The 9854-nt window shown below is 47.5% G+C and overlaps 1 protein-coding gene across 4 annotated transcripts in view; it reads left to right on the top strand.

Moving 5' to 3' along the window:
• Positions 1–3853: 3853 nt before the first annotated feature.
• MYH11 (myosin heavy chain 11) overlaps positions 3854–9854 on the top strand; it is a 58460-nt gene continuing 52459 nt past the window's right edge. For all 4 annotated transcript variants that reach the window (XM_065644846.1, XM_065644847.1, XM_065644845.1 and 1 more), the window contains exon 1: positions 3854–3913. The gene's annotated coding sequence lies outside the window, so the exon portion shown is untranslated. The remainder of the gene's footprint in view (positions 3914–9854) is intronic.

The following is a 9854-nucleotide window of genomic DNA, read 5'->3' as shown; positions in this document are numbered from 1 at the left end:
CATTTCATCCCATTCTCCAGCACCACAGTGCAGATTTGAGGTGCTGGAACCGTCTTGTTTCAAAGTGTTGCCATTGGACAAGCAAATTAAAATCAAATTATTACCAGTGTTATTTATTTGTACAACAAAGCTTGGAAACGGGTCTATGAAAATATACGGGTGTAATCACAAATTAATTATCTGTCGTTTACCCTGAGGGTACATGAAACAGAAGAGCATCTTTCAAGATGCAGACGTGGAGCGAGTCCTGTGAACACCAGGCTGCCTCGCTCGGGAACGGCTGAAGAGGGATTGCAAAGCCTGGACATTGTGTCTGCACTTCCCAAAAAATCATTCCGTAAAGGAGCAAGATCGGTATTTAGGTGAAAATAATTCACAATCCGAGAGTCACAGGTTCAGGTTATAGACAAAATCGCCACCTAGGTGAGCATGCACAAAAATTATTTTCTCAAAGATTTTAAGAAGTCTGTCCAGCCTAGCTACAGACCGGGATGTCTTGCATTAACTGCCCTTATTCTTTCTACTGATACCACAAAACTAAAAAAAAGAGATACAAGCATGTAGAAGTTTGGGGTTTTTAAACAGCAAAATGCATTTCTGAATTTTATTGGAGATAGAACACTGTAACTGAGACTGCTACAGAGAGACATATGTTCAAAGAGGCTGTTCTTTGTCTAAGCTTGGTATCACAAGTGAAGGCGACAAGGAGCCAGTGAAGTTTGGTGTGGATATCAGATCTGGAAAGCGCTTTGGAAGAACTTAACCCGCAAGTTTAAATAAAAAAAAACCTGAATTTTTTCTCTCCCCTGGAATCAGAAGAAATGTTGTTCACAGGCTCCCCAGCACCAGGGCCGTTCCAGAGGTGTTGGGTTCTGTTGCGCACTGGGGACATTTTTTTCTGAGCTTTATCAACGCGCTCCAAGGAGTCGGTTACATTTCCTTCCTGTGCGCCCTTTGTATCGAGCCGAATCTCGGTGTCCGTTGCTCAGGTTTCCGGAGAGGTGATCATTGTGATTATGTTTAGGAAAAGAAACCCCTAACTCTGGTTGACACTTGCAAAGCCACGTTGTCAGCAGCCACTGGTGTCCAGCTGGGTCAGAACTGCCCCGTGTGCTTCATGCGCTTCCCTGACCTGCAGCCAGCAGCACAGCCCTCAACATCAGGCACTTAGTGACTCTTTTCCTTCAAGACACGAGTCTCTGGATGGTTCTGGTTTGGGCGCAGACTGTCCCTCCTGCCGCAGGAGCACAGGTGGTGACCCCCGGTACGCTGGGCAGTTCCAATTACACACAGCACCTTAGAGAAACATGGTTGGTAAGCTTAGCTAAAAACATCTTGAAACAAAAAAAAATTGCTTACCTGACACACATTATTTAACAAACTAACATCACCATCCGTGCTTTTCTTTTTTCCCTCCATTGTATTCAGGTTATAGTGTGGTAAGGCAGCTGAAAGTTCATGTCTTTCCTTCTTGAGACCTTTTTTGTTGTTGTTGTTTTTTTCTCAAGTACAATATTTACAGTGCAAATTCAGCAAGGAGTTACTTCAAGGTCAGGCTACTCAAGACTTTATTTTTTCTAGAAAATAATTAAAACAAATAAACAAATCAAGGGTTTTTAAATAAAGCTTATTTGTTGTCCCAAAGGCATTGCCCACTGGGAACCCACAGCCTTCATTCTGAGGCAACTTTGGTTTAAAAAAACACCCTGACACTTAGGAAAGTCCAACCAGGCTATTACATTAGTATATTCTTACGTTAAGCGTTCAGCGAAGGTTGGAAGCCACATTGACACTTATCAGTTCCTACCCCACATGGCTCCAGAGTGCAACTGCTCCCGTCCCAGCACTAACACTTTTTAGACTTTGCAGCCCCGTTTAATGTCACGCCATCCATCACCCTCCGCTGCTGTTAAACACACATCCCGGGCAGCACGCCTGCCTGTGCACATGCAGCGCTTTGCAAACCGGCCGGGATAATTTCCACTCCTTTTTAAGCTACTATTAAAATGTGCCTGGTTTTGTGAAACAGCTGCACGGGTTTAAAAGGAACTTCTTAGGATAGCTTTGGTGAATGTTAAAATGATCATATTTTTTAGAGGCTCCCCTTGCATTTAATTATATTATATCCACTATATTCCTATCTAAAAGCTAAGTTTGCAACTGAGAAACTGCAAAATAAATTAGGGTGGACTACTCTGTGAGAAACTTTCTGCTTAACGAGGGCAAGTTTCTTGGATTTAGGTGCTGGTGATCATTTCCCCTGGCTTTGCTCCAACACAGTCACATGTGCACGACTCTGATATGACCCCACTGCCTTTTGAGTCCTTTGCACGGCCGCACTGCAGCCCCATGGACACCGGTTCTCGGTGTGGAACACGCTCCAGCCACCGGCACCGTGCGGCCCCCCAGAGCCAGGCGGCTCCAGCTGAGGCCTGAGCGTGAGTCCGGACCTGATGTGACCAAAATGCTGCAGGGAAGAAGCCCCAGTGCTCTCCCCTCACTCCTGTTTACCCAAATCTGTTCACTGCTGCCAGAGCCAGAGAAGGGGCTACAAGCCCATCACACCTGCAAGCGCTGGTACTTTGAGTGACAGCAAAGGTTTTCTGCCCCATCTCCCCTCATTGGTATTTTATTAGGATGCTGAGATCAATATGAGTCTCATCCATCTTCCCCGGGAGGGTTTATTTTCCAGAGAAGACAGGGCTGTTGATGTCAAGAGAAATTATTTCGCCCAGGACCGCGCTCTGATCCTTTGGGTATACACCATATTTAGTCTGTTGCTGAGAGGGGGTTGTTTCGGTATTTTGTATTTGGCACGTCGGTGGGAATTCCTAGAGCATCCTAGCTTTCCCTTTTTGGGATGTCTCCATCCACAGGTCCCACTGCACAAGGCTGTTGGCTACCAGCGGGGGCGGAAGGGGGGCCAGGCCAGGCGGGACTGCAGGTTTGGGGGGCGTGAGGGGTGTTTGACGAGGAGCAGAGCACTCCCTGACCCCGGCAGCTCTGGTCCCAGTGCCCTGTGCTCCTCCTCGCCCCCAGCACGCAGTGCTGCTACTGTTCTTTCCACTGCATCCCGGGGACTGCTCCCCATCAGCTGTTTATCACTTCTCTTCTTCCTTATAGAGACAGAGGGAAGTATTTCTTATATATGAAAAAAGGTATTTATGGTCCTTTGGCAGGAATTGAGCTGTGCATCAGGCAGCAAGAGAAACTTTCGTAAATCCGCTGGGGAGGTGGGAAACCACCCTCATGTTCCCCAGGGGCAAAGGAGGCTCAGACCAGCCCCAGGCTCCAAATGTCACCTAAACACATGGAGACCCAGAGCATCCCCGCTGTGTCAGGAATGACCCTCCTCTCCCGAACAGCCCCTGACATCAGGGACTTCTCTGAGCTCTCAGAACACGCGCTGATGGTGGGTGGGAAAACCTCCTGCTCCACAAGGGACTATGACCTGCCCTGTGTCCTTCCCCCGGGCAGGGGCGAGGGGCGAGGGTACTGCCAAGGCAGGAAGGAGTTAAAAATCCATTTGCTTGGCCAAACAGTTTTCACCCTAGGAAAAAGCAAAACCCCTGTACTTGTGAGTTACGGGCACCCATTGCAAGTTCAGGGCACCCCTTTCATCCTCCTCCAAAAACCAGAACCAGCCCGTGTCCCTGCAGGGCGCTGGGGCAGGGGCAGCAGCCCGAGGTCAGGCCCCGCTGGGGCTGAGGTCCTTGGCTCGGGCTGTCAGCTCTAACCTAGGTACCCAGAGGATTTTCCAGCGGGACGCGGTTTCCAGGGCCCCTCCCCACTGGCAGGATTCTCCTCCTCTATATAGGGCGGCTGGGAGGCAGGAGGACTCGGGCTGTCCCGGCTGGTGCTGCACAGGTTCCCGACTCTCCAACTCACCCTCTGCTCCCCAAACCCGACACCTGTGAGTACCGCGGGGTCCCTCTGGGATGGGGCTGGGGGCTGCCGTGCTTTGGGACAGAGGAGTTTGGCGAGCTATTGCGCTACTTTGCAAACGCATTCAGTGAACTAAGCTGCAGAGAGCGTCCAAATTGGAAATGGGAACAGATGCCCTCAAAAGGTTTAGCCCGATTTGTGTATTACTGATCAGGTTCTGTTTAAAATGCACTAGAGACCAGGAATGTTTGTGAGCATGTACAGATGTGCTACCCTGTTCCTTGTAACACTGCTCTTGCTAAACGAGCCTTAAAGACGCTGGCTGCTGAGCACCAGCTGCAGGCCAGGTGCTTCCAGGGGATGCAGGAACCCACTGCAAATACCCAGAACACGGGCTTTTGGGAATGGAGAAAGCCGGTACCCTGAGCAGCTGATCTTCTTTTAAATTTTCTACTCTTCCAGTGCTAATAAAGGAACTTAGTGCACTTCCCATGCTGTTTAAAGAAGATATAGCCAAAGAAAATAGTTAGCTTGTCAGCTCCTTGTACTTTAAACAGGAAAAATGCTTAAAAATTAGAAAAAGAGATGGAAACATTTTCACAATAGCGCCTTAGCATTACATATGTGTGGTTTTAATATGCTGGGAATAAAGTTTAGTATGCTGGGAATAAAGAAACTAATCTGATAATTCACTGAACTACGCTAATTCGAGTAAATTCAAATGTGACATGCCTTTTTTCTAAAGGGAAAAGGGAGCAACAAGCTCCTACCTTTACCAGAACAGCGTGAGCAAATTAAGGCAGCAGTAGGTGGCAGCATAGAAAGCAGCTTCAGCCTCAGCCCAGAAGTTCACTCACTTCTTTCACACACATATTTGTATTATGTGTGTGTATGTGTGCATGCTCACATCTGTCAACACTGATATGTATGCAAGAGGCGTATGCCTGTGCATAATTAAGAAGCAATAAGAGAGATTTTAAATATAGGGGAAATCAAAAGGTTTGTCATTTTTACCTAATAGATACATCTCAATAAAATCTTTTCTAAAATGCACTTGTTTCAACCCAAGCCCACCTTTGCTTTCGCCCCAAGCTTTGTGGCGAGACGCTGAACCCCCAAAGCTCGTGGGTCCCTCCAGCCACCAACACGGGGGGTGAAACGAGGAACCCCGAGAGCAAAGCGCTTGATGAAGCAGCCGCTTTAGCACACGAGAGTCCTCTGGCTGCATTCGCTTAGATGTAAACAATGATTTTTATTATCTCATTTGCAATGGACGTGCTAGTCCCTAAAAGGTATTTGTTTTGAATTTGTTATCATTACATTTTTGCGGAACAGCTAGTATTGAGAAGAACATCGCCATATATGGTAGCGTGCATGGACGTACGCAGAAGAGCCCGGCTCTATAATTCACTGAGACTTGGTAGTTGCAAATCTGTTGGCTTTTCTTTTAAGTATGTTAATTTTAGAAGACACCAAGAGCTAGAGATAGCTTTCCAACTTGTGCAAAGTCCAGTTAAAATATGGATTATTTATGAACATGCAGAATCTGATTTACTCAATAGAATGACATTTGGGGGTATCTGATATAACTGGTATTTTCCAGAATAAGGGGATCTATCCCATCGTGATGCAATTTAAGTATTTTTTCCTTCTTTTCTCATTTTTATGGTTTCTAACACAGGTAGTAACCAGGGCAAATTTCTCTGGAGTATTAAAAGAGCTATCAAGTGCTTAATCAGAGTTATGTAGTAACTTGCACTAAGGTAGGTGAGAACACCTGATAGGAGACCAAGGCACTTACAGACAATTTGACTGAAGTATGGAGAATGCATTAAAAAAAAAATACCAGCCCTGTGAAATTACTGAAAATGTTCTTTCTTAAAACACAGACTTTCCCTCTTCTGTGGTTGAACAACCAGAAACTAGCACTGATGATACCTCCGTGTGCAGATGAAAATGTCCACGATGAGAGCAAGTGTTTGAGGGGTGGTCCTGGTGCCCCATGGGGACAGGTGACAGGCCAGGAGGGATGGGTGACAGTGCTGGTGACACAGCTGAGTGTGCTGAGGAACCAGGAACTGAACAACAATCACAAGATTAGGATTCATCCCTAGATTTTCCTTTTTTTCTTTTTTTTTTTTTTCCAAGCAATGCTCAGTCAGGTAATTCAGTTAAGTACTGGGAAAGTAAAACATAAGCAACCTGCAAAGACCACAGTGAAGAACTCCCAAAGCCCAGCAAAGGCAGCAGGTTACTGCTGTGCTGTTCCAGCAGAAGCCACTTCTGAGAGCAGGACTTGGCTTCTGAAAATAATTCACATACTTGGTTATATGTTCCTCTGTTCTAATAATTATTCCCTGTGCGGCTGTGATAAGCGTGTATACTGACATGCACATCCTGCAGAGGAAGGGAGAGCATCCTTTATCTCCTCATTAGAGCAAAGCAGTCCCTCCAAGCTCTGACCCAGGAGGCAATTCGGCTTGGCCAATAACCTTTTAATTAAAGTGCGCTTCCTGGAGATATTTATACTGTGTCCTTGGAACAACATACTCAGGATAAACTCATTGTAAAGACAGCATTTGACTTCTGTCACTGCCCTGAAAAGGCAGTGCAGACCAGGCGGGTGTCTCTGCAGCGGGACAGCGGGAGCAGTGGGAAGCAGCTGAGGAGGTGGCCATGCCCACGTGGACACGCACGTTTGGGTTTTAGAAGAGTATAACGGATGGACCCAGTTTGGTGTAATTTGGCACATTTCTAAGGCAAGAAACTTCGTGTCAGTAGAATTTTTGTGATTGCTTTCCCTCCCTTCTCCTCCTCCCTTCCTCAGGACAGGTCTCCCTCTGAGTACAAAAGTATTTACTCTTGTATGTGATTTGGGATATCATCTACCTCAAGGAATGGGTGAGCACCTCTTGGCACAGATATTGGTCTCCGTGTCTCTCAGCCAGCCCTACAGATGAAACCCAGGAGCTGGCTAAGGGATAAATTTTGCCCTCACAGGGACTGTTCTCAATAGGCAGTAACGAATCTTTACCCTTGGCCCATTTCCCCAATATCTGGCATATATGGGCCCAGTGCAGTTCAGTCTTGATCAGAGATGGATCAGGTTTACTAATCAGAAAGCTTCAGCAGTTCATTAGTTCAGTGCACAGAACCTCACTAGGACAAATCTAGTTGAGTTCATGGAGCTCAGCTTCTACCCCTTCCATTCAGAAACCTTCCTTTAATATTAGTATCTTTTAATTAATATTCATTGATCTATTAAACTACTAATATTCATCAATCCACACCTCATAACTACATTTCCTTTCTTACTACAGTGGTACTCAACCGCTACTCAAACTTTATCCTCAGATTCCAGAGGATCAGTCGCAAGTTCTTTTTACCCAAATCCGTGTTTTCTCCTCATTGTGTTCCAGAGAACGTATGAGATCCAGCTCAGATTGTCTATTCCCCGTTTCTTGTAGGGGGTCTATTCTTGTCATGTTTAAACTAGTCAAATATAGTGCTTAGATCTAGAGGATAAAAACTTGTATTTCCGAGCTCTGCAGTTCTTGCCACCTCTCACACATTCCAACCTCATCTCGCTTTCAAAAAGACAATTTAAGTAACAAGGTGCAGAAAGTTCTATGTGCAGGAAGAAAGAGGAGAGCGTAGCAGAATACAGACAGAGCAGCTCTGTTTCATGCTGTCATCTGTGGAAGATGGTTTTGGTTTACCATGTAACAAGGAATGGAACCTTCCCTTGGTCCTTGGGGAACAAAACAGCCAAGAACTTCTGGGTCATCCCACTTGCTTTGTCACAGGCCAACACTTTTATCTTCGGTTGGGTTTTTGAGGTAGATGGTAAAGATGATTCGGCAGCTTGATTCCCATCATCATCATTTGTGCGCAGCCTCGAAGTAGCAGGATTTGACTCCGTGAAGCTCACCTCTGCAGCTCAGTTTAATTTTTGGCGTTTCTGAGAGCAATACCAAATTCCTATTGATTTGAACATGCTGGCACTTGGCCACGGCAGCACCATCCAACCTTTCTGATGCTTCAGGATGGCCAGAGAGCTCTATCTTCTGGGCCTAGGATGGGCCGAAATGCCCCCACTCCATCAGCACAGGAGTTCCCCCACACGGCTGGGGCAGGGGGGTGGAGGACGCGCCTCGGCCCTCGCCACCGCGGCGGGAGAGCGGCCATGGCCGGGCCTTGCCGCCCCGCTCCACCGCCCGGCCCCGGGCAGCGCTCCTCCGTCCCTTCATCCCTTCGGCCGCCAGCTGGAACGCTCGGCCCTGGAGAATACCATCTCCATTATTGGAGCTGAGCAGCTCCACCAGCCCTCTTGGCAGCCAGGGAACATTTTCTGCCTTAATCTGCTCAGAGGTCACATAGTTTCCTCTCCTCCGAGAATCCCCCGGGAGCCAGTGAAGGGCCATGGGTTGCAGAGCTCCTCGTGGGGACCCGAGGGGTGACACTGAGAGGGCCGTGCCCAGAGCCGGGGGCTGGGGTCCCTGCCGCCCCCCGCGTGTGCGCCGATGGCCGGGGGAACTGTCCTGTCGGGGATCTCCAGGCAAGGCTGGTGGCTCTAGAACGAGCCCTTTAGGGGAAACCTGTTTTGTTTGTGGGTTTTTTAGATGACAGAATTGTCAAGGGAGTTTAAGGAGCTGGGGTATCTCATTTCCACTGAATTTTAGTGGGATATCATCTCTTAGGCACCTCTAAAATCCTGGTTTTGTTTTTAAGCTTCATGTCACCTTCTGCATGATCCATGCTTCTCTCTCAGACCCCTCGCCCAGTCCAGCCTTGAAAAAAAGCCCAGTAATCTGTGGGAAGACTTCAGCAACAAATATTTGGAAACCAACCTCTGATACTCCCAGAGCACAGGGTGTCCATTTGGCTACGTACCGCAGAGCTTGGTCTTTACAAATACCGTTCTGCTTATGGGCTGATGGCTGACATCTTTAGCTGTCAGTTCTCCAGACTCCCTCAAGATTCATGTCTGTTTGAATGCTGTAAATACTAAATTAATTCTCAATAAGGAAATGGGACAGCCTCTGTCTCCCGGAGATGTTTTTCTTGGGCACACGCTCTTCCCTGCTCCTGCAGCTCCTCCCCAGCTCCCCTCTGCTCCCCCGTGCGGCAGGTCTCCCGGTGAGCACCGCTCTTTTCCTGCCCTGTGTTACCCCACAACAAGTCCTCTCCTTACCGCTCTCCTCAGTGAGGGCTGTGTGTCTCATAGGAGAGAGCAAACACTTGCAAAAGCTCCAGCATTATCAGCAAAGCTCTGGCAGCTCCATCCTACCCTCAATGGGCAGAGGAGAGGAGGTGCAGCCAAACCCCCATCGCTCCCACCCACGGAGCAGAGACCTCCAGCTGCTTTCTCCAGCTGCGACTGCATGATGCGGTTTTACCCACGTGCAGCTGCACGACACAGACGCATCATCCTTCCCATTTGAGCGCTGTGGTGCAGGGTATCTAACAGCTGATGCAACTCCCAGGCTTATTTCTTCTCTCTCTCATGTGGCAGAGATCTACTCTTCATAAACAATCAGATCCCACTGTCTGAAGCACGGAAAGGGGATAACTCTAAATTCCTTCTCCTTCACCAGCAGTACCGATAACAATTTTTTTCTTTTGACCTTTTCTTAATCTTATTCTTCTCCAAATGAAATGGCATTAGATTGATAGAAAATAGTCCTTTACAAGAAAAGTTCATTTCTGTCCTTTCTGAAACACAGCCTGGGAACTGTTCTTCTCCTAATTATTTCATTATTGCACTGGTATTTCAGTACGCACCCAACAGTATTGCGGTGATGAGAAATTCTGTACGTATCTGAATTCAGTTAACTCTGTGATGGGCAGGAGATGAGGCTGCAGGAAGCTGTTCAGTGGGTTGTCTTGGTGCCATCCCGACTGTCCGATGGCACAGACATTGGTTGTGCTTTACTTTCCTCTCTGGTCTTCAGTACATCATAAACAAA

This window comes from Caloenas nicobarica, chromosome 14 (assembly GCF_036013445.1).
Source record: "Caloenas nicobarica isolate bCalNic1 chromosome 14, bCalNic1.hap1, whole genome shotgun sequence".
NCBI classification, from domain to species: Eukaryota; Metazoa; Chordata; class Aves; order Columbiformes; family Columbidae; genus Caloenas; species Caloenas nicobarica.
Note: the sequence above shows the minus strand (reverse complement) of the source record. Positions and strands in the feature narration are given on the sequence as shown.